General features: G+C 38.8%; 3 non-coding genes across 3 annotated transcripts; 1 reads left to right on the forward strand and 2 right to left on the reverse strand.

Moving 5' to 3' along the window:
- The first annotated feature begins 241 nt into the window (after positions 1-241).
- Positions 242-349, forward strand: LOC148577609 (small nucleolar RNA R71). Its single transcript, XR_015904704.1, has one exon. It is a non-coding gene; the product is annotated as a small nucleolar RNA R71 (small nucleolar RNA).
- Positions 350-7547: 7198 nt separating this feature from the next.
- On the reverse strand, positions 7548-7654 carry LOC148577610 (small nucleolar RNA R71). The gene has a single exon (XR_015902874.1). It is a non-coding gene; the product is annotated as a small nucleolar RNA R71 (small nucleolar RNA).
- Positions 7655-24062: 16408 nt separating this feature from the next.
- LOC148577611 (small nucleolar RNA R71) lies at positions 24063-24170 on the reverse strand. Its single transcript, XR_015903360.1, has one exon. It is a non-coding gene; the product is annotated as a small nucleolar RNA R71 (small nucleolar RNA).
- Positions 24171-25389: the final 1219 nt, after the last annotated feature.

Consider the following 25389-nt stretch of genomic DNA (forward strand, 5'->3'; position numbering starts at 1 on the left):
AAGCCAATATGGCATTCAGAGTATCAATTTCAAGAACTCCCTTCTTCATAGGCGTCCCATTACTCACAGGATTCCTCTCAGAAGTGTACATGAACTGGTTATTAGCAACCATGTCAATGAGTTCTTGAGCTTCTGCAGACATTTTCTTTAGGTGAATGGATTCACCTGCAGAAGTATCCAATGACATTTTAACCAATTCAGATAGACCATCATAGAATATATCCAGGATGGTCCATTCTGAAAGCATGTCAGAAGGACACTTTTTGGTCAGTTCTTTGTATCTCTCCCAAGCTTCATAGAGGGATTCACCTTCTTTCTGTCTGAAGGTCTGGACATCCACTCTAAGCTTACTCAGCTTTTGAGGAGGAAAGAACTTGGCTAAGAAAGCCTTGACCAGCTTATCCCAAGAGTTCAGGTTATCTTTGGGTTGAGAGTCCAACCATATTCTAGCTCTGTCTCTCACAGCAAAAGGGAAAAGCATGAGCCTGTAGACTTCAGGATCTACTCCATTAGTCTTAACAATATCACATATCTGCAAGAATTCAGTTAAGAACTGAAAAGGATCTTCAGATGGAAGTCCATGAAACTTGTAGTTCTGCTATATCAGAGAAACTAATTGAGGTTTCAGCTCAAAATTGTTTGCTCCAATGGCAGTAATGGAGATGCTTCTTCCATGTAAATTGGAATTAGGTGCAGTAAAGTCACCAAACATCCTCCTTGCATTATTATTATTTTCGGCTGCCATCTCCTCTTCCTGTTCGAAAATTTCTAAAAGGTGCTTGCTGGATTGTTGTAATTTAGCTTCTCATAGTTTCCTCTTCAGAGTCCTTTAAGGTTCAGGGTCTGCTTCAACAAGAATATTCTTGTCTTTGCTCCTGCTCATATGAAAAAGAGGGGACAGACAAAAAATAATAATAGAGATCCTTTTTGCCCAAGCATAGAGGTTCCCTTATGTGAGTAGAAGAAAAGAAGAAGAGAAAATCTGAACTCAGAGAGAGAGGGTTCGGATTTTTGGTGAGATGAAGTGTTAGTAAATGAATAAATGAATAGAAGGAGATGAGAGAGAAGGAGAATTTTCGAAAATTATTTTTGAAAAAGAGTTAGTGATTTTTGAAAAAAGTTAGTAATTTTCAAAAATTAAAATCCAAAATTTAAAATAATTAGTTAATTAAAAAGAAATTTTGAAAAAGAGGGAAGATATTTTCGAAAATTAGAGAGAGAGAGTTAGTTAGGTGGTTTTGAAAAAGATAAGAAACAAACAAAAAGTTAGTTAGTTAGTTGAAACAAATTTGAAAATCAATTTTGAAAAGATAAGAAGATAGGAGGTTAGAAAAGATATTTTAAAATCAAATTTTTGAAAAAGATATGATTTTGAAAAAAAAGATAAGATCAAAAGATATTTTTGAAAAGATATGATTAAAATTAGTTTTGAAAAAGATTTGATTTTTAAAATCACAATTAATGACTTGATTCACAAGAAATCACAAGATATGATTCTAGAACTTAAAGTTTGAATCTTTCTTAACAAGTAAGTAACAAACTTGAAATTTTTTAATCAAAACATTAATTGATGATGATATTTTCGAAAATTATGTGATAAAATTAAGAAAAAGATTTTTGAAAAATATTTTTACAATTTTCAAAAATAAATAGAAAAAAATGAAAAAGATTTGGTTTTTGAAAAAGATTTTGAAAAAGATAAGATTTTTAAATTGAAAATTTGATTTGACTCATAAAAACAACTAGATTTTAAAAATTTTTGAAAAAGTCAACCCAAATTTTCGAAATTTATGAGTGAAAAAGGGAAAGATATTTTTTTTTTTATTTTTGAATTTTTAATGATGAGAGGGAAAAACATGAAAAAGACTCAATGCATGAAAATTTTGGATAAAAACAATGAATGCATGCAAGAATGCTATGAATGTCAAGATGAATACCAAGAACACTTTGAATGTCAAGATGAACATCAAGAACTTATTTTTGAAAAATTTTTAATGCAAAGAAAACATGCAAGACACCAAACTTAAAAATTTTTCATGTATAGACACTATGAATGCATGAATGCATGTGAAAAACAAGAAAAGACACAAAACATGAAAATATCAATATCAAACAAGAAGACTTAGCAAGAACAACTTGAAGATCATGAAGAACACTATGAATGCATGAATTTTTCGAAAAGTGCAAGATGAATATGCAATTGACACCAAACTTTCAACTTGACTCAAGACTCAAACAAGAAACATGAAATATTTTTTATTTTTTTGATTTTATGATTTTTTTGATTTTATGATTTTTTTGTATTTTCTTTTAATTTTTTTTCGAAAATCATTTTGAAAAAGAAAAATAAGGATTCCAAAATTTTAATATGAATTCCAGGAATCTTATGCTCTTTAGTCTAAAGCTCCAATCAAAGGGTCAGGCATGGCTTAATAGCCAGCCAAGCTTTAGTATGTAACTCAGACATGACACGCCTGACATTTCCTATCCAAAAGTATTAGACATGGCTTTACAGCCAGCCAGGCTTCAACATGCTTCATGAAACACTAGAATTCATTCTTAAAAATTCTGAAGAAAAATATATTTTTGAAAAAATTTTTATTTTAAAAAATTTTTTTCGAAAACAAAGGAGAAATTTTTGAAAGATTTTTTTGAAAAATTTTTGAAAATAAAACAAAAAGAAAATTACCTAATCTGAGCAACAAGATGAACCGTCAGTTGTCCAAACTCGAACAATCCCCGGCAACGGCGCCAAAAACTTGGTGCACGAAATTGTGATCTCAGGTAACGGTGCCAGAAACTCTGTACACACATCTTAATAAATCGTTTTTCATTCACAACTTCGATACAACCAACCAGCAAGTGCACTGGGTCATCCAAGTAATAAACCTTACGTGAGTAAGGGTCGATCCCACGGAGATTGTCGGCTTGAAGCAAGCTATGGTCACCTTGTAAATCTCAATCAGGCGGATATCAAATGGTTCTGGAGTTTTCGAAAATAAACAATAAATAACTAAATAGAAAATAAAGATAAAGATACTTATGTATATCATTAGTGAGAATTTCAGATTAGCGTATAGAGGTGCATTCGTTCCTCTGAACCTCTGCTTTCCCGCTGTCTTCATCCAATCAGCTGGCTTTATGTAAGGACATCACCGTTGTCAATGGCTACTTTTGATCCTCTCTGGAAAATGGTCCGATGCGCTGTCACTGCATGGCTAATCGTCTGGAGGCATCACCCTTGTCAATGGCTACATCCCATCCTCTTGTGAAAATGGTCCAAATGCTCTGTCACAGCACGGCTAATCATCTGAGGTTCTCGATCATACTGGAATAGGATTCACTCTCCTTTTGCGTCTGTCACTACGCCCAGCACTAGCGAGTTTGAAGTTTGTCAGAGTCATTCAATCCCAGAGTCCTACTCGGAATACCACAGACAAGGTTTAGACTTTCCGGACTCTCATGAATGCCGCCATCAATCTAGCTTATACCACAAAGATTCTGATTAAGAGATCCAAGAGATACTCATTCAATCTAAGGTAAAACGGAAGTGGTTGTCAGGCACGCGTTCATAGGGAATGATAATGATTGTCACGTTCATCACATTCAGGTTGAAGTGCAAATGAATATCTTAGAAGCGGAATAAGTTGAATTGAATAGAAAAGCAGTAGTAGTTTGCATTAATCTTTGAGGAACAGCAGAGCTCCACACCTTAATCTATGGAGTGCAGAAACTATATCGTTAAAAATACATAAGTGAAAGGTCCAGGCATGGCCGAAAGGCCAGCCCCCAAAACGTGATCACAGGATCAAAAATACAATCCAGGATGTCTAATACAGTAGTAAACAGTCCTATTTATACTAAACTAGTTACAAGGGTTTACAGAAGTAAGTAATTGATGCATAAATCCACTTCCGGGGCCCACTTGGTGTGTGCTTGGGCTGAGCTTGAATGTTACACGTGCAGATGCTCTTTCTGGAGTTGAACGCCAGGTTGTAACGTATTTCTGGCGTTCAACTCTGGTTTGTGACTTGTTTCTGGCGTTTAACTCCAGACAACAGCGTAGAACTGGCGTTCAACGCCCTCTTACGTCATCTAAACTCGGCCAAAGTATAGACTATTATATATTGCTGGAAAGCCCTGGATGTCTAATTTCCAACGCAATTGAAAGCGCACCATTTTGAGTTCTGTAGCTCCAGAAAATCCACTTTGAGTGCAGGGAGGTCAGAATCTAACAGCATCAGCAGTCCTTCTTCAACCTCTGAATCTGATTTTTGCTCAAGTCCCTCAATTTCAGCCAGAGAATACCTGAAATCACAGAAAAACACACAAACTCATAGTAAAGTCCAGAAATGTGAATTTAACATAAAAACTAATGAAAACATCCCTAAAAGTAACTAGATTCTACTAAAAACATACTAAAAACAGTGCCAAAAAGCGTATAAATTATCCGCTCATCAAATTTCACGTACATCTTGATTCAAGCTAACATTGTGATTTTTATATGAATTCATGAGAATTATGCATGAATTGAATGACAAATTGGATGATGCATGTCTCAAAACTTGGACTAGAACTTTGATGCACTTTATTGCTTAATTTCAGGACAAAGGAAGCAAGGAAGAACCACGTTAGCAGCCACGTTAGTCTGACTAACGTGACCTCTAACATGGGAGGGGATAGCTTGCAACGTTAATGAGAAAAGTAATCGCCAATAACGTCCTCGAAGCCATCATAGCCCACGTTAATTGCCACGTTAACTACATTAACGTGGTAGTTAACGTGGAAGAAGAAAATGAAGCCAACGTTAGTGACACTCACCTTTGTCACTAACATTGGACCAAGCTCATACTGGCCACGTTAAGAGCCACGTTAACTCAGTTAACGTGAACTCTAACGTGGGGAAACAAAAGAATGACCAACGCTAGTGACACTCACCTTTGTCACTAACGTTGAGCTAAGCCACTTTGAGCCACGTTAGTTGCCACGTTAACTCAGTTAACGTGGACTCTAACGTGGAGGGAGCAAAGAATCGCCAACGTTAGTGACACTCACCTTTGTCACTACCGTTGGGATGAGCCACTATGAGCCACGTTAACCCCCACGTTAACTACATTAACGTGGAAGCTAACGTGAGTAAAAGGGATGATGAGCCAACGTTAGTGACACTCACCTTTGTCACTAACGTTGGAGATGGCTAGCAATACCATGTTAGAAGCCACGTTAACCTAGTTAACGTGAACTCTAACATGGGAAGTAGGGGCATTTTGGAACGTTAGTGACAAAGGTAAGTGTCACTAATGTTCTCGAAGATGTGGCAAGCCTACGTTAAAGGTCACGTTAGCCACACTAACGTGAACTCTAACGTAGGGAGAAAGGAGGATTCTCAACATTATTGGAAAAAGTAAGTCCCAATAACGTGTGCGAAGGACCAAGAGGCAACGTTAGTGGTCACGTTGATGCCACTAACATTGAGGTTAACGTGGAGCATCCTTGGGTTAGGAATGTTAGTGAAAAAGGTGATTGTCACTAACGTTCTCGAACCCACACTTTCACTTAACGTTAACGCCACTAATGTCCTAAGCTAGAATCCCTGCCTACTTCACACTTTCTCTCTACAAGTAAAGCTAAGCCCACTGAAGAAGATAACTGCTTCAACTCAAGATCCAAAGGCCCATATCCAAGACTTGAAGAGCCAACTAGAAGATCAGAAGAATAGTATAAATAGGGAGAGCTTTGAACTAGAAGGGAGCTTTTTGGCATTATTAGAATTACTCTCTGTATTTTACTTTCTCTGCAACTTTTAGTTTAATTCTCAGAATGTACTCTCCATCTATGCTTTTCATTCCCAGAGCTATGAACAACTAAACCCCTTTCATTGGGTTAGGGAGCTCTGTTGTAATTTGATGGATCAATAATAGTTTTCATTATCCTTCTTCTCTCTTTTCTCTTGATTTTACTAGAAAGCTTTCAATCTTCATCCAATTGAGTAGTTATCTTGGAAAAGAAGCTATTCATACTTGGATCTCTTCTGAACCTTGGAAGAGGAATTAAGAGATCATGCTAGAATTGCTTTCTCATGTTGGACCAAATTGGGGTTTGGGCGGATATGGTGACATATAATTCTCCCAATACTTTGATTTGGAAATACATGTGGTATAATCAGTGACCACACTTCATCTCTTCTCATGAGCAATTAGATCAAGGAATTGGCTATTGATCTGATTTGAGAGATTGAATTACCAAGGAATTGGAATTCAATCACTTAAGATTGCCAAGGAGATCAATGAATGCATTGATTGAGGAAGAGATGAAAATGAACTTGATCCGGAGAATGCAACATCTCCTAAGCCCAATGAATTCTCCATTTCTGATCTTACCCATTCTCTTTGCTTTCTGCTATTTACTTGCATGCTAAACTCCCCTTCCCCATTTAAGATTCTGCAATTTACCTTCCGTCATTTATTTTCTGTAATTTACTTTCCTGCCATTTAATTTCCTGCAATTCTCAACCCAATTTCTGCTTAGCTCAACTAGAACATTCTTCCAATTAAAGTTGCTTGACCAATCAATCCCTGTGGGATTCGACCTCACTCTATTGTGACTTTTTACTTGACGACAATTCGGTATACTTGCCGAGGGAGATTTGTTAAAGGACAAGTTTCCGTGCATCAAGTTTATGGCGCCGTTGCCGGGGATTGATTTTGTATCAACAATGATTAAATTGGTGGATAACTAGATTGAGCATTTGTTTTTATTTTGTTTGATTTAAGCTCATTTGAGTAATTTACTTTCTATTCAGTTATTTTTTCCCCTTTTCCCTACCCATTTTTCTTAGTTGTTTACAATTCAGTCACCAACCCACTAACTGTTTGATATATTGCATCACTCACACTAACAGCATCTCTGTAGAAATTACTATCTGCATCTATCTTTCTTGCTTTTGCCTTGTTGGTTGTATGACAGGTAGAAGAAGCGGGGCTTCAACTTCCTTTGATTTTGAACCTGAGAGGACCTTCCTTAGATTAAGGAGGGAAGCAAGAGGAAAGAGAGTAGTTGGTGCTGAGGAAGAGGAGGAGTACTTTGAACCAGATATGGATGAGAATATGGAGAACCATCATGAAGAAGAGGCTCACAACCATGGCCGAAAAGGTCCAGCACATCAGGCTGGGCAAGAGAGAAGAGTTCTGGGTTCTTACATCAATCCAAACCCAGGAAACTGTGGAAGTGGCATCCAACGGCCAACCATACATGCCAACAACTTTGAACTAAAGCCACAGCTTATCACCCTTGTTCAGGACAATTGTTCATTCGGAGGAAGTATCCAAGAAGACCCTAATCAACATCTAACCACCTTCCTAAGGATATGCGATATTGTGAAGTCTAATGGTGTTCATCTTGACACTTATAGACTAATTCTGTTCCCTTTCTCACTCAAGGACAAAGTATCTAAACGCATGGAATCCTTTCCAAAGGAAAGTTTAGCAACCTGGGAAGATGTGGTGAACAAATTCTTGGCAAGATTCTATCCCGCTCAACGGATCAACAGGTTGAGAGCTGAGGTACAAACCTTTAGGCAGCAAGATGGTGAGACTCTATATGAAGCATGGGAGAGGTTTAAGGACCTGACAAGAAGATGCCCGCCAGATATGTTCAATGAATGGGTGCAGTTGCACATTTTCTATGAAGGTTTTTCATATGAATCAAAGAAGGCAGTAGACCACTCATCCGGAGGATCTCTGAACAAGAAGAAGACCATTGAAGAAGCCATAGATGTCATTGAGATTGTAGCTAAGAATGACTATTTCTATGCTTCTGAAAGAGGCAACACTAGAGGAGTGATGGAGCTGAACAACGTGGATGCACTGCTAGCTCAAAACAAGATGATTACCAAGCAATTAGCTGACCTCACCAAGAAGATGGAGAGGAATCAAGTAGCAGCAATAACCACTTCAGCAGCAACTCAAGAAAGAGTGAATGAAGAGGCAGAGGGTGATCAGGAACAAGCCAACTACATTGGAAATTCACCCAGGCAGCACCATGACCCATACTCCAAAACATATAATCCTGGTTGGAGGAACCACCCAAACTTTAGGTAGGGAAATCAACAGGAACAAGGCCAAGATCAGAGACGCCACAACCCCAGCAACAATGCAACTCACCAACATTCTACACAGAGATCATATCAGCACCCACCTAACAACACACCTCAACATCCATACCAAAGTCAAAATGGCCCTTCTCACCCCTCCAATCTCAACTCACCATCATCTGAAGATAGACTCTCCAGGATTGAAACCCTACTTGAAGGCATATACAAGGAAATTCAAGATAACAAGGTGTTCAAAGAGGAGGTGCGAGCCAATATCAAGAATCAGGGAGACACCATCAAGAGGCTGGAATTTCAAGTGGGATACCTATCTGAGAAGATTCCCAAACCTACTGATAGCTTCCCAAGTGACACAGAGAAAAATCCGAGAGGTGAAGCAAAGAAAGTCAGATGGGAAGATTGCAAGATGGTTACTATAAGTGATAAGGAGACTGAGGAAGAGCTGAACAAACCATCAGAACAATCTGAAGATACATCACCAGGAAAGAAGGAAGAGAATCCTCAGGAAACCACAATTACGCAGAAAGAGTTACTGAGGCTCTATGCACCCTTTCCCCAATTACTAAATGGTGGTGTAGAGAAGAGAATATACTCAAGGTTTCTTGACATATTTGCATCCCTCCATGTAAACATACCATTCATCAAGGCTCTCCAACAAATGCCCTTATACATTAAGTATATGAAGGAGCTGCTGACCAGGAAAAGCTCACTCAAGGGAGGACAAATCATAGTGATGAACAAGGAGTGCAGTGCTCTCATTCAACCAGAGCTGCCTACAAAAAGAAAGGACCCAGGGAGTTTTCACATCCCCTGTGCCATAGGAGAAACAATGTTTGACAAAGGATTCTGTGATCTGAGAGCAAGCATCAACTTAATGCCTTTATCCCTTATGAAGAGGCTGCAAATCAATGAGTTGATGCCCACAGACGTAGTCATCAGGCTGGCGGACAAAACTCAAAAACAAGCAATTGGAGTGGTTGAAAACGTGCTGGTGAAGGTTGGGAACTACTTCCTTCCCACAGACTTTGTCATACTGGAAATGGAAGAAAGTCACCTTCACCCAATCATATTGGGAAGACCATTCTTAGCTACAGCCAGAGCGCTCATAGATATGGAGCGAGGAGAGCTAATACTGAGGATACATGACGAACAACTCACCTTCTACATCTTCAAACCCTCACAAGAAGCAAGTCAGGAAGGCAAGGAACTAAGGGCAGAGGATGACAGAGCAATGATGGGAGAAAAAAGCATTAAAGCACATGCTGTACACCCTGGAATTCCTTTGGCTGATGAACAAGAGAATCAGCAGCTGTCACAGCTAAAGAAAACTCAAGTGGAGCCAAAACCACCAAAATCATTTGAGACCAGCAACAAAATCTCCCTAGGGAAAGAGACCACAAAGAGCAGGATAACAGCAAAAGAAAAAAAGAAGAAAGTACCAAGGAGATGGAGGAATAAAAAGATCCCTACAGAAGATTTCTCTCCAGGGGATAAAGTGATCTCAGCTTACTTCCTAGATATCCCACCTCATCTCCCCACCATCCCATCTCAGTTACCTAAGGTTTTCACCATCAACAAAGTTCTCTCCCTAGAACATGTGGAGATCATTGATGAAGCCAATGGATATAGGTTTATTGCAAGAGGGGAAGATCTGAAGTATTACCAACCACCATGACAAAGGCAGAACGTCAAGCTAGTGACGCTAAAGAAGCGCTTCATGGGAGGCAACCCATGTTTTACATTCTTTTAAAAGTAGTTAATAAAGCAAAGTTCAGGGATTTCAACTCAACTTGACATGCACTTGAATGAATCCTTTTGTGCAACATATAGTGAGGAACAAGTTTGGTGTTTAAAGCACACTAAGAGAACATAAATGTAACCCATATCATGTCACTCTTAGGGTCCTTGAACAAATCTTTTACACCACATAGCACCAAACTAAGTTTGGTGTTGCCAATGTTGCAGACATGGATGTTGAGTTAGTCAGTTGGTATGCACTCATGAACAGCACTTAGTAGTTAGAAACAAAAACTTTAAAAAGTAGTTATTCTTTTAATTTTGCCGCCACTTTCCACAAGTGTTCTTTTAATCACATTTCTTTTATTTTGTAGGAGAATTGATGGGACAGTTGAAGGGTTCGGCTACCACAAAAGGAGAGGACTGTACACGTGTCTCCAAGGGGATTTCATTGGGAATTGTTGCCATGCAACATTGGAAAAAGCAAGGGAAGTGGGAGTGCAAGCACTCAAGAAAAACACAAAGAGGACAAACAAGAAGGAGAGCAGGAGCAACCCCATGAGTAAAAGGTGGTGGAGTTCCCTCATTGTCCCATCTTTTTCAAGTTTTAAATAAGGAAAATCATGTATGAAATAGAACATGCTTCCATGGTAGTTTAGAATTTTCAATTCTGTTTTTAGTATTCTCCTTGCTTAGGTCTATGATTGCTAGTCAAATTGCCTGTTTTCAACTCCATCTTGCTTATTGTATGCTTGTCTTTTTTTTTTAAGCTAAATAAAAAGAGATGTTATGAAAGACCAGAGTGGAGTTCAATTTGTGGAGTAAGTTCTTAGATTTATGGTGTAGTAATCACTTAGCTAAGTTGGTTCACCAACAAGGTGGGAAAGTAACTATCTGTCCTAAATCATATGCTTGAAACACACCCCATGAGACTAGCTAAATAATAAGATCCTAATAAGAAAAAGGAAAAGAACAATAAGAGTTGAAAAAGAAAGAAAAGTTAATAAAGAATAAGGCTAGGCACCAAGGGCTTGAATCTTGAGGGATGTGTCTGTGGTGCTCTTGTACCAAGGATCTGCTTGGATGAATAAGTTCTTAAGAGTGCATCATCACCTGGTAACTTGGGTTAACTAACCCGAGATTATCAACTGAAAATCCACTATCAAGAGCAACCTTGCTACAGAACATTTAGTAACCCAAAGAGGTGCTGGACACCAAGACCTCAAGGGAAAAAAATAACAAACCATGTGCCTGTGGTGTGCATGTATGGGGGAGAGAGACTTGAGGGAGTAAGTCCTTAGGGGTGTTTCAACACCTAGCACCTTGAACCTACTGGTTCGGGAGTGTTGGCTGAAAACTTATCTTAAAGAGTCGCCCCCTCACAGAACACTTAGCCTAAGGAAGAAATGAACCTTGGAAAGACAAAGGGATCAATAAATAAAAGTCTCAAAGGGTGCAATCAAGTGAGTATTCCAAGGCATGATAAAGGTCTGAAAGCCAGTAAAGGAATGAACCTAAGTTGCTATGCATGAAACCCCATAAAACCAAGAATATGACTTCCACAATAATGATTCATTCATCTTGTCATTTCATTCATCATTCTCTTATTCCAGTGCTTGCTTAGGGACAAGCAAGCTTTAAGTTTGGTGTTGTGATGCCAGGGCATTTTGGCCAGTTTCACTGACCTTTTCTTTATGGTTTTAGGGTAGTTTCATGCACTTTCTTAGGAAATAAGCAAGTTTTGGATAGAATTTCACTTACATCTTGATTCAAGCTAACATTGGGATTTTTATATGAATTCATGAGAATTATGCATGAATTGAATGACAAATTGGATGATGCATGTCTCATAACTTGGACTAAAACTTTGATGCACTTTATTGCTTGCTTTCAGGACAAAGGAAGCAAGGAAGAACCACGTTAGCAGCCACATTAGTCTAACTAACGTGACCTCTAACGTGGAAGGAGAGCTAGCTTGCAACGTTAATGAGAAAAGTAATCGCCAATAACGTCCTCGAAGCCATCATAGCCCACGTTAATTGCCACGTTAACTACATTAACGTGGTAGTTAACGTGGAAGAAGAAAATGAAGTCAACGTTAGTGACACTCACCTTTGTCACTAACGTTGTACCAAGCTCATATTGGCCACGTTAAGAGCCACGTTAACTCAGTTAACGTGGACTCTAACGTGGGGAAACAAAAGAATGACCAACGCTAGTGACACTCACCTTTGTCACTAACGTTGAGCTAAGCCACTTTGAGCCACGTTAGTTGCCACGTTAACTCAGTTAACGTGGACTCTAACGTGGAGGGAGCAAAGAATTGCCAACGTTAGTGACACTCACCTTTGTCATTAATATTGGGATGAGCCACTATGAGCCACGTTAACTCCCACGTTAACTACATTAACGTGGAAGCTAACGTGAGTAAAAGGGATGATGAGCCAACGATAGTGACACTCACCTTTGTCACTAACGTTGAAGATGGCTAGCAATACCACGTTAGAAGCCACGTTAACCTAGTTAATGTGAACTCTAACATGGGAAGTAGGGGCATTTTGGAACGTTAGTGACAAAGGTAAGTGTCACTAATGTTCTCGAAGATGTGGCAAGCCTACGTTAAAGGTCACGTTAGCCACACTAACGTGAACTCTAACGTAGGGAGAAAGGAGGATTCTCAATGTTATTGGAAAAAGTAAGTCCCAATAACGTGTGCAAAGGACCAAGAGGCAACGTTAGTGGTCACGTTGATGCCACTAACGTTGAAGTTAACGTGGAGCATCCTTGGGTTAGGAACGTTAGTGAAAAAGGTGATTGTCACTAACGTTCTCGAACCCACACTTTCACTTAACGTTAACGCCACTAACGTCCTAAGCTAGAATCCCTGCCTACTTCACACTTTCTCTCTGCAAGTAAAGCTAAGCCCACTAAAGAAGATAACTGCTTCAACTCAAGATCCAAAGGCCCATATCCAAGACTTGAAGAGCCAACTAGAAGATCAGAAGAATAGTATAAATAGGGAGAGCTTTGAACTAGAAGGGAGCTTTTTGTCATTATTAAAATTACTCTCTGTATTTTACTTTCTCTACAACTTTTAGTTTAATTCTCAGAATGTACTCTCCATCTATACTTTTCATTCCCAGAGCTATGAACAACTAAACCCCTTTCATTGGGTTAGGGAGCTCTGTTGTAATTTGATGGATCAATAATAGTTTTCATTATGCTTCTTTTCTCTTTTCTCTTGATTTTACTAGAAAGCTTTCAATCTTCATCTAACTGAGTAGTTATCTTGGAAAAGAAGCTATTCATACTTAGATCTCTTCTGAACCTTGGAAGAGGAATGAAGAGATCATGCTAGAATTGCTTTCTCATGTTGGACCAAATTGGGGTTTGGGCGGATATGGTGACATATAATTCTCCCAATACTTTGATTTGGAAATACATGTGGTATAATCAGTGACCACACTTCATCTCTTCTCATGAGCAATTAGACCAAGGAATTGGCTATTGATCTGATTTGAGAGATTGAATTACCAAGGAATTGGAATTCAATCACTTAAGATTGCCAAGGAGATCAATGAATGCATTGATTGAGGAAGAGATGAAAATGAACTTGATCCGGAGAATGCAACATCTCCTAAGCCCAATGAATTCCCCATTTCTGATCTTACACATTCTCTTTGCTTTCTGCTATTTACTTTCATGCTAAACTCCCCTTCCCCGTTTAGGATTCTGCAATTTACCTTCTGCCATTTATTTTCTGTAATTTACTTTCCCGCCATTTAATTTCCTGCAATTCTCAACCCAATTTCTGCTTAGCTCAACTAGAACATTCTTCCAATTAAAGTTGCTTGACCAATCAATCCCTGTGGGATTCGACCTCACTCTATTGTAAGTTTTTACTTGACGACAATTCGGTATACTTGCCGAGGGAGATTTATTAAAGGACAAGTTTTCGTGCATCACAGAGAGACCAAGAGAGTTTGTACGAGTATTAGTCTCGGTTCAAGAGGCTATTAGAGTCATGTCCACACCACGGGATGACCACTCACTTGCTCATTAGCTACTTTACCAGAGGTCTTTGTGCAGAAGATAGAAGATTGCTCACCGCTTCTAGTGGCGGTTCCCTTTCGAAAAACAAGATGGAGGGAGAAGCTTCGAATTTGATAAAGGATGTTGCCGAAGCTACACAACACACAAGGGTGAGAAGTAATCCTCTCAAGGGTGTGGTAGAACCATCCCCCATCCGAAGCAAGTCTAACCAAGGCACTTGGGGACATGACCACCATCCTTACACAAATCCAAAGGGATCAAAAGGAATACTACTCCATCCAAGTTGTCCAAGCCCCACCTCCGGTTGCTCAACTTGAAGGCCCTCCTAGAATTTATGGTTTGTGCTCTAGCACTGATAAACCACTATTTTATGGTTTATATTGTGTTTAATTGTGTGGTTTTATCATGATCATTACCCACTTATTCATTAATTTAGCATGCATTTATATTTCCTTCCTGAAATTATTACATGATTGAAAACTGCTTCCTAGAGACTTTTAATTATGCATTTTAATTCTCCTTTATTCCATTCGATGCCGTGATCTGTATGTTAAGCGTTTCAGCCTTTATAGGGCATGAATGAGTTGGAGATTGGAAAGGAAGCTAGCAAAAATGGAAGGAACACAAGAAATTGAGGAGAAAACCAGCGAAAAGTGACGCGGCCGCAGGGTTCATGCGACCGCGCGAAAGAGGAGAAATCGCAGTGACGCAGCAGCATGGCTCACACGACCGCGCGGACTGGAAAAGCACGAGCGACGCAGAGGCGTGGAGGATGCGAACGCGTGGCGAGGAAAAGCGCGAATGACGCGTCCGCATGGATGACGCGATCGCGTGACATGCGCGATCTGCATAATCTGCAGGATTCACTGGAGGCGATTTTGGACACTATTTTGACCCAGTTTTCGGCCCAGAACAGTAGACTAGAGCCAGAGAACATGTAGAAACCAAAGAGAACATTCATTCTACACAAGTTTTGATTTTAGATCTAGTTTTTACTCCTCCTCTAGGTTTTCTCTCTAGACATTCATAGTTCTTAGGATTTAATTTGCGATTGCTCTTTGCATTGGAACACTGAGAAGAGTTATTACCTCATCAAGACTTCGTCATTCTAGTTCGTTTTCTTTAATTGGTTTACTCTTCCATGTTCTCTGCTTTGTTTAATTTTACCATTGGAATATTCTTAGGATTATTTAATACAAGGATCACTTTTATTTTTAATTGACTATTTTAATTTTTATTTACAATGTCTTTCTTTAATTCCTTTTCATATGCTATGAATTTTACCTTTACAATGAGTGAGTAGTTCCCTAACTTGATGGGGAGTTTATTGAAAGGAACCCTTGAGTTGGAAGGTTCAAGAGAAAGATTGTAATTGGGTTATTGTTGGTTTGCTCTCTAATTCCTGACACCAATCCTCCCCAGAGTGGATTGGGACTTGTGGATAGAACAGCATTCCAACTTGTTTTACCTTCCCTTACTTAGTAAAGGATAACTAAACGAAATAACTCTCAATTGTCAATTAATCTTAAGAGTATTCCATCAAGAATAGGACTTCCATGTAATCAACTCCCAGTCAAGGCTTTTATTTACATTATTCAATTTCATCAATTTAATTTCCTCTTTACTCAACTCAAACTTTTTCGAAAACATCTGATTAATAAAATAGCTCCCTTTCCTGCAACTTGTTGGGAGACGACCTGGGATTCATACTCCCAGTATTTTAAATTTCAATTTTCTGTGACACCTTTCTAAATTGAGCGGTGGATTTCTGGTGAGTTAAGAACTATACTTGCAACGTATATATTCTAATAATTTTTAATTCACCAATTTCTGCCCACATCAATTTTTGGCGCCGTTACCGGGGAGTTACAATAGAGTGCTAAAGTTATTAATTAGAATTTATTTATTTTCATTTTATTTTATTTTGCTACTATGAGCTGCCTGTTTCTTTCGTCAAATGACGCGTTCACTTCCTAATCCGCGTTTGCTAATATTCGATCCTGAAATTGAAAGGACTATTTCACGAATAAGGTGAGCTCGGCATCGGTTAGTCCGCTCTGAGGGCGGATCTGAAACGTCACTTGAGGAAGAAACCAGCCCCCGTTCTACTGATTTGGTTGATTCACTTGCAGATGACATGGCAGAACCTAGGAGAGTTACCATCCAGGAGGAAGGAGCCCCTGATTTTACAATGCAACCGTTTCAAGCGCATCACCTAGTGGTGGCTATAGATTTCGAAATAAAGACCGCACTACTCAATTTGATGCCCAAGTTTCATGGCTTACCTGCTCAAGAGCCTATTAAGCACCTAAGAGATTTCCAGGCAGCCTGTTCCACTGTCAGGCGTGACGGTACAGATGAAACTTCAATTTTGCTGAAAGCTTTCCCATTTTCTCTTAAGGGAAAAGCAAGAGAGTGGTACTACACTCAACCCCTAGCAAATGTATCCAACTGGGATACGCTCAGAAAAGAGTTTTTGGAGAAATTCTTTCCATCTGAAGTTACTGATAAACTAAGGAAAGACATTTTAACGATTGTTCAAGATGACAACGAGACTCTCTTTGAATACTGGGAGCGCTTCTATAATCTTCTGGAATCATGCCCCCACCACATGATCGACAAGATAGTGTTACTCAGCTATATCACACAAGACATGAGGCCCCAAGATAAGACCACATTGGAAAGTGCTAGCAATGGGTCTATGAAGAAGTACAAGACCACTGATGAAGCATGACAATTGATCAGTGACTTAGCTGAATCTTCTAGGAACCACAGGCAGAAGCAAGGCCGTTCAAAAGCCGTTGCAGAAGTATCCTCTAGCAGAGAGACTGCTGCTCTAACTCAGAGTATCTGTGAAATGACCAACTTGCTGAAGCAAATGTAATTGAATCAACAACAAGTTCAGCAAGCTCAATCTCCTTCACCACAGCAAGGCCAACAGTTAGTCCCACAGAGAGTTTGCAGAATTTGTGCTGATTATAGCCATTATACTGATGAATGCCCGCAACTCCAATAGGAAGACAACATGGTGGCATCCACTCATAACTTCTATGACCGCCCCAACCAAGGGTACAATCAAGGTGGAAATAATAACCATGAATGGCAGGACAATTCTAATCAGAATTGGAGGGACAACAATAACAGAGGAGGGAGAGATAATCAGAGAAATCAGAGGTGGAATAATAACAACAACAGACAGCAGTACCAACCTTACAGAGCACCTCACCTGAGGCAGTCCCTAGGACAATAGAATATCCAACAGCAGACCTCTCAATTTACTCACCCTTCTTCGTCTCCTAATGAAGAGTTACTAAAATTTTTTGAGCGAAGTCAACAGACCATGGAAAATAACATTAATGCCAATCTGAATGGTCTGACCGCTACTTTGCAAGCTCTTGTCTCACATATTGGATCAATGTAAAATTCCAATAACCAACCTTCAAGTTCCACTGGAATTCCCTCTCAACCATTACCCAATCCGAAGGAGGGCATTAATGCCATCATCCTAAGGTCCGAAACCACACTGCAGGAGAGGAATCAGGAGGAGCCAAGCCCACCAGAGCACGCCTCAATTGAAGAGGTCGTAGAAATAGAAGATGTTGAAGAGAAAGAGGACATACAGGACATAACTGAAAAAGAAGAAGCCCAACCACAGAAGGAAGCACCAAGAGGCGTAGACACTACAGAAAATACTACTCCCATTCCATTTCCACAACTTGCAAGAAAGCCCAGGAAGCAGCTGGAACCCGATCCCAAAATGGTAGAAATATTCAAAAAGGTTGAGGTAACTGTTCCTCTTTTTGATGTTATTCAACAGGTACCTAAATATGCAAAGTTTCTAAAAGATTTATGTATACATAAAGACAAAATTAATGAATTAGAAACTATTCCTTTAGGTAGTTCCATATCTGCTTCAATGGGAGGATTACTTGAGAAGTGTAGTGATCCAGGTCCTTGCATAGTTAGTTGTACTATTAGTGGTGTAGTAATTTATGATTGCATGTGTGATTTAGGAGCCTGTGTTAGTATAATGCCTTTGTCTATATATGATATTTTGAGGCTCCCTCCCTTAAAAAGGTCGGCAGCTCGTTTTGTGTTAGCAGATAAAAGCATTATTACAGTGGCTGGAGTTGCTGAAGATGTTTTAGTGAACATTAAAGGGCTTACATTTCCCACTGATTTTTATATCTTGGAGATGCCCCATAATGACTCAGATAAGCCATCATCAATCCTACTTGGAAGACCATTCCTGAAGACATCAAAATTCAAATTGGATGCTTTTTCAGGAACATACTCTTTTGAAATAGATGGCCGAATAGTAATCTTCAATCTGAATGGAGTCATAAACAAACCTCCAGAAGATCATTCTATCTTCCAGTGTGATGTCATAGATGAAACTGTAGCTGCAGTTCACAAGGAAGAATTAGAAGAGAGGCACACTGGACAAGGTCCAAGTGTGGGGATCCTCTTGATTGACAATGAGGGCACTTCGGCATTTTCACAAGTTCTAGACAATCCAGAGCCTGCCCATGATCAAAAGTTGGAATTAAAACCTCTTCCTCCACATCTCAAATATGCTTATCTTGAAGATGAACAGATGTTTCCAGTTATCATTGCAAGGGAACTCACTTCTCAACAAGAAGAGCAGTTACTTGATGTACTGAGGAGGCACAAGAAGGAAATTGGGTGGAGTTTGGCAGACATAGTAGGCATCAACCCTCAAGTATGTGAGCACAGAATATTTTTAGAAGAGGGAGCAAGAGCTATCCATCAACCCCAAAGAAGATTGAATCCCACTATCTTGGAAGTTGTCAAAAAGGAAGTGACCAGACTATTGGAGGCAGGTATCATCTATCCCATTTCAGACAGTGAATGGGTTAGCCCAGTACAAGTGGTGCCCAAGAAGTCTGGAGTCACTACAGTGAAGAATGAGCATGGAGAGCTCATAGCAACTAGAGTTCAGAACGCTTGGAGAGTCTGCATTGATTACAGGCGTCTCAACCAAGCCACCCGTAAGGATCACTACCCACTTCCATTTATTGATCAAATGCTGGATCGCCTGTCAGGTAAATCACATTATTACTTTTTAGATGGTTACGCAGGTTATTTCCAAATTCATATAGCTCCTGAGGATCAGGAAAAGACCACTTTTACATGTCCTTTTGGGACTTATGCTTACAAGAGAATACCCTTTGGCTTGTGCAATGCACCAGCTACTTTCCAAAGGTGTATGATGAGTCTTTTCTCTGATCTTATTGAGGACTGTATGGAGGTTTTTATGGATGATTTTAGCGTTTATGGTGATTCTTTTAGCCTTTGCTTAGATGGATTATCTAGAGTATTAGATAGATGTGCTAATACAAACCTTGTATTAAATTTTGAAAAATGTCATTTTATGGTAAAACACGGGATTATATTAGGACATGTGGTATCTAATACTGGCATTTCTGTAGACCCAGTAAAGGTGAATGTTATTTCTAGTTTACCTTACCCCTCCTCTGTGAGGGAAGTCCGTTTGCCTTGGCCATGCAGATTTTTACAGGAGATTCATAAAGAATTTCAGTAAGGTAGCACTTTCCTTATCCAGATTACTACAGAAGGATATTGAGTTCAAGTTCAGTGAGGATTGCAAATAAGCATTTGATAAGCTGAAGGCCGCCCTGACTCAAGCTCCAATTGTGAGAGGACCAGACTGGAGCCAGCCGTTTGAAAACATGTTCGATGCTTCCAACCATGCAGTAGGAGCAGCGCTGGCTCAGCGCAAAGGTAAGGATCCTTTTGTTATTGCTTATGCGTCTAAGACTTTAGACGCTGCCCAGTCCAATTATACTACTACTGAGAAAGAGCTTCTTGCTATTGTTTTTGCTCTTGATAAATTCTGAGCTTATTTACTTGGTTAGAGTAGTAGTGTATTCGGACCATGCAGCTTTAAAGTATCTATTATCTAAAAAAGAGTCCAAACCAAGGCTTATACATTGGATACTACTATTACAAGAATTTGATTTAGAAATAAAGGATAGGAGTGGTAACCAGAATTTAGTAGCAGACCACTTGAGTCGCCATGAGCACATTAAGGATGATTCTGCTCCTATAGATGATAATTTTCCATTTGATAACCTGCAAGCAGTATCTGAGGTATCTCCTTGGTATGCATCTGTAGCTAATTATCTAGTTAGCCGCACATTTCCTCCAAACTTTTCTAAGCATCAAAGAGACAAGCTGAAAAGTGAGTCTAAATATTATATATGGGATGACCTATATTTATGGAGATGTGGCGCTGATCAGGTAATTAGACGGTGTGTGCCTGATGAGCGGATAATTTATACGCTTTTTGACATTGTTTTTAGTATGTTTTTAATAGGATCTAGTTACTTTTAGGGATGTTTTCATTAGTTTTTATGTTAAATTCACATTTCTGGATTTTACTATGAGTTTGTGTGTTTTTCTGTGATTTCAGGTATTTTCTAGCTGAAATTGAGGGACTTGAGCAAAAATCAGATTCAGAGGTTGAAGAAGGACTGCTGATGCTATTGGATTCTGACCTCCCTGCACTCAAAGTAGATTTTCTGGAGCTACAGAACTCGAAATGGCGCGCTTCCAATTCCGTTGGAAAGTAGACATTCAGGGCTTTCCAAAAATATATAATAGTCCATACTTTGGCCAAAAATAGACGACGTAAACTGGCGCTCAACGCCAGCTTTGGAGCGCCAGAAAAGGAGCCAAAACCAGAGTTGAACGCCCAAACTGGCACATAAGCTGGCGTTCAACTCTAAGAAGGACCTCTACACGTGCAACACTCAAGCTCAGCCCAAACACACACCAAGTGGGCCCAAGAAGTGGATTTATGCATCAATTACTTACTCATGTAAACCCTAGTAGCTAGTTTATTATAAATAGGACCTTTTACTATTGTATTAGGAATCTTTGATCAGTTGTATGCTATCTTAGACCACGTTTTGGGGGCTGGCCATCTCGGCCATGCCTGGACCTTCACTTATGTATTCTCATATGGTAGAGTTTCTACACTCCATAGATTAAGGTGTGGAGCTCTGCTGTTCCTCAAAGATTAATGCAAAGTACTACTGTCTTCTATTCAATTCATCTTATTTCGCTTCTAAGATATCCATTCGCACCCAAGAACATGATGAAGGTGATGATTATGTGTGACGCTCATCACCATTCTCCCCTATGAACACGTGCCTGACAAACACTTCCGTTCTACATGAAATAAGCTAGAATGAATATCTCTTAGATCTCCTAACCAGAATCTTCGTGGCGTAAGCTAGAATGATGGTGGCATTCAAGAGAATCCGGAAAGTCTAAACCTTGTCTGTGGTATTCCGAGTAGGATTCAATGATTGAATGACTGTGACGAGCTTCAAACTCGCGATTGTTGGGCGTTAGTGACAGACACAAAAGGAGGGTGAATCCTATTCCAGCATGATCGAGAACCGACAGATGATTAGCCGTGCTGTGACAGAGCATGTGAGCATATTTTTCACTGAGAGGAGGGGATGTAGCCACTGACAACGGTGATGCCCTTGTATAAAGCCAGCCATGGAAAAGAGTAAGACTGATTGGATAAAGATAGCAGGAAAGCAGAGGTTCAGAGGAATGAAAGCATCTCCATTCGCTTATCTGAAATTCTCACCAATGATTTACATAAGTATTTCTATCCCTATTCTATTAACTAATTTCGAAAACCTCATTACTATGTTATATCTGCCTGACTGAGATTTGCAAGGTGACCATAGCTTGCTTCATACCAACAATCTCCGTGGGATTCGACCCTTACTCACGTAAGGTATTACTTGGACGACCCAGTGCACTTGCTGGTTAGTTGTATCGAAGTTGTGAACCATGGTATTGGCACCATGTTCTTGGCGCCATTGCCAGGGAAAGAAAAAGCCATGAATTTTACATAATTAAAGTGTAATCACGATTACGCGTACCAAGTTGCTCACGTTGCCAGGGATTGTTCGAGCCTGGACATCACAATTTTGTGCACCACGTTTTTGGCGCCGTTGCCGGGGATTGTTCCAGCCTGGACATCACAGTTTCGTGCACCATGTCTGAATTACACTCATATTTTTATTAAAGCTTGGCTGGCTATTAAGCCATGCCTGACCCTTTGATTGGAGCTTTAAGACTAACATGGCAAGATTCCTGGAATTCATATTAAAAATTTTGGAATCCTTATTTTTATTTTTCACAATAATTTTTGAAATAAAAATTAAAAGAAAATACAAAAAAAAATCAGAAAATCATAAAAATCAAAAATATTTTTTGTGTTTCTTATTTGAGTCTTGAGTCATGTTATAAGTTTGGTGTCAATTGCATATGCATCTTGCATTTTTTCGAAAATATCATGCATTCATAGTGTTCTTCATGATCTTCAAGTTGTTCTTGGTAAGTCTTCTTGTTTGATCTTGATGATTTTTTGTTTTGTGTCTTTTCATGTTTATCATATGCATTCTTGAATTCTTAGTGCGTAAGCATTAAAGAATTCTAAGTTTGGTGTCTTGCATGTTTTCTTTGCATTAAAAATTTTTCAAAATTATGTCTATGATGTTCATCTTGACATTCATAGTATTCTTGGTGTTCATCTTGACATTCATAGCATTCTTACATGCATCACATGTTTTGATCTAAAAATTTCATGTACTGCATCTCTTTAGTGTTTTTCTCTCTCATCATAAAAATTTCAAAAAAATCAAAAAAATATCTTTCCCTTTTTCTCTCATCAAATTCGAAAATTTGAGTTGACTTTTTCAAAATTTTTTAAAATCAAGTTGTTTCTTATGAGTCAAATCAAATTTTCAATTTGAAAATCTTATCTTTTTCAAAATCTTTTCCAAAATTCTTAGTTATTTTTGAAAAATTCCAAAAATATTTTTCAAAAATCTTTTTCTTATTTTTATATCAAATTTTCGAAAATAACATAATCAATTAATGTTTTGATTCAAAAATTTGAAGTTTGTTACTTGCGTGTTAAGAAAGATTCAAACTTTAAGTTCTAGAATCATATCTTGTGATTTCTTGTGAATCAAGTCATTAATTGAGATTTTAAAAATCAAATCTTTTTCAAAATTAGTTTCTAAAATATCTTCTTATCTTATCTTTTTTAAAAATATCTTTTCAAAATATCTTTTCTAACTTCCTAACTTCTTATCTTTTCAAAATTTGTTTCAACTAACTAACTAACTTTTTGTTTGTTTCTTAACTTTTTCAAAACTACCTAACTAACTCTCTCTCTCTAATTTTCGAAAATATCTTCCCTCTTTTTCAAAAATTTCTTTTTAATTAACTAATTATTCTTATTTTTATTTTTAATTTTAAAAAAAATTTTTCAAAAAAAATACTAACATTTTTCAAAAACCATTTTCGAAAATCACTAACTCTTTTTCAAAATAATTTTCGAAAATTATCCCTCCCCCACCTTATTCTATTTATTCATTCATATCCTAACATCTCATCTCACATCTTTGCCATCCTCACAGTTGTGTTTCTTCCATTATATTACATTTTTTGTCTCCCCCTCTTCTTCTACTCACACAGGGATCCCTATACTATGGTATAAAGGATCTCTATTATTATTATTATTTTTCTGTGCCTTCTTCTTTGTCATATGAGCAGGAGCAAGGATAAGAACATTCTTGTGGAAGCAGATCTAGAACCTGAAAGGACTCTGAAGAGAAAATTAAGAAAAGCTAAATTACAACAATCCAGAGAAAACCTTTCAGAAATTTTCGAACAGGAAGAGGAGATGGCAGCCGAAAATAATAATAATGTAAGGAAGATGCTTGGTGACTTTACTGCACCTAATTCCAATTTACATGGAAGAAGCATCTCCATTCCTGCCATTGGAGCAAACAACTTTGAGCTGAAACCTCAATTAATTTCTCTGATGCAGTAGAACTGTAAGTTTCATGGACTTCCATCTGAAGATCCTTTTCAGTTCTTAACTGAATTCTTGCAGATATGTGATACTGTTAAGACTAATGGAGTAGATCCTGAAGTCTACAGGCTCATGCTTTTCCCTTTTGCTATAAGAGACAGAGCTAGAATCTGGTTGGACTCTCAACCTAAAGATAGCCTGAACTCTTGGGATAAGCTGGTCACGGCTTTCTTAGCCAAGTACTTTCCTCCTCAAAAGCTGAGCAAGCTTAGAGCTGATGTTCAAACCTTCAGACAGAAAGAAGGTGAATCCTTCTATGAAGCTTGGGAAAGATACAAACAGTTGACCAAAAAGTGTCCCTCTGACATGCTTTCAGAATGGACCATCCCGGATATATTCTATGATGGTTTATCTGAGCTATCAAAGATGTCACTGGACACTTCTGCAGGTGGATCCATTCACCTAAAGAAAATGCCTGCAGAAGCTCAAGAACTCATTGACATGGTTGCTAATAACCAGTTCATGTACACTTCTGAAAGGAATCCTGTGAGTAATGGGACGCCTATGAAGAAGGGAGTTCTTGAAGTTGATACTCTGAATGCCATATTGGCTCAGAATAAAATATTGACTCAGCAAGTCAATATGATCTCTCAGAGTCTGCATGGAATGCAAGCTGCATCTAACAGTACTCAAGAGGCTTCTTATGAAGAAGAAGCTTATGATCCTGAGAACCCTGCAATAGCAGAGGTAAATTACTTAGGTGAAGCTTATGGAAACACCTATAACTCATCATGGAGAAATCACCCTAATTTCTCATGGAAGGATCAAAAGCCTCAACAAGGCTTTAATAATGGTGGAAGAAACAGGTTTAACAATAATAAACCTTTTCTATCATCCACTCAGCAACAGACAGAGAACCCTGAACAAAATACTTCTAATTTAGCAAACTTAGTCTCTGATCTATCTAAGGCCACTGTAAGTTTCATGAATGAAACAAGGTCTTCCATTAGAAATTTGGAAGCACAAGTGGGCCAGCTGAGTAAAAGGATCACTGAAATCCCTCCAAGTACTCTCCCAAGCAATACAGAAGAGAATCTAAAAGGAGAGTGCAAGGCCATTGACATAAGCAAAATGGCCGAACCCAATGAGGGAGAGGAGGACGTGAATCCCAAGGAGGAAGACCTCCTGGGACGTCCAGTGATCAATAAGGAGCTTCCCTCTGAGGAACCAAAGGACTCTGAGGCTCATCTAGAGACCATAGAGATTCCATTGAACCTCCTTATGCCCTTCATGAGCTCTGATGAGTATTCCTCTTCTGAAGAAAATGAGGATGTTACTGAAGAGCAAACTACCAAGTTTCTTGGTGCAATCATGAAGCTGAATGCCAAATTATTTCGCATTGATACTTGGGAAGTTGAACCTCCCTTGTTCATCAATGAACTAAGTGATCTGGATCAACTGACATTGCCTCAGAAGAGACAGGATCCTGGAAAGTTCATAATACCCTGTACCATAGGCACCATGATCTTTAAGGCTCTGTGTGACCTTGGTTCAGGAATAAACCTCATGCCCCTCTCTGTAATAGAGAAAT

This window comes from Arachis ipaensis, chromosome B1, assembly GCF_059453495.1.
Source record: "Arachis ipaensis isolate K30076 ecotype BB chromosome B1, ASM5945349v1, whole genome shotgun sequence".
Taxonomy (NCBI): Eukaryota; Viridiplantae; Streptophyta; class Magnoliopsida; order Fabales; family Fabaceae; genus Arachis; species Arachis ipaensis.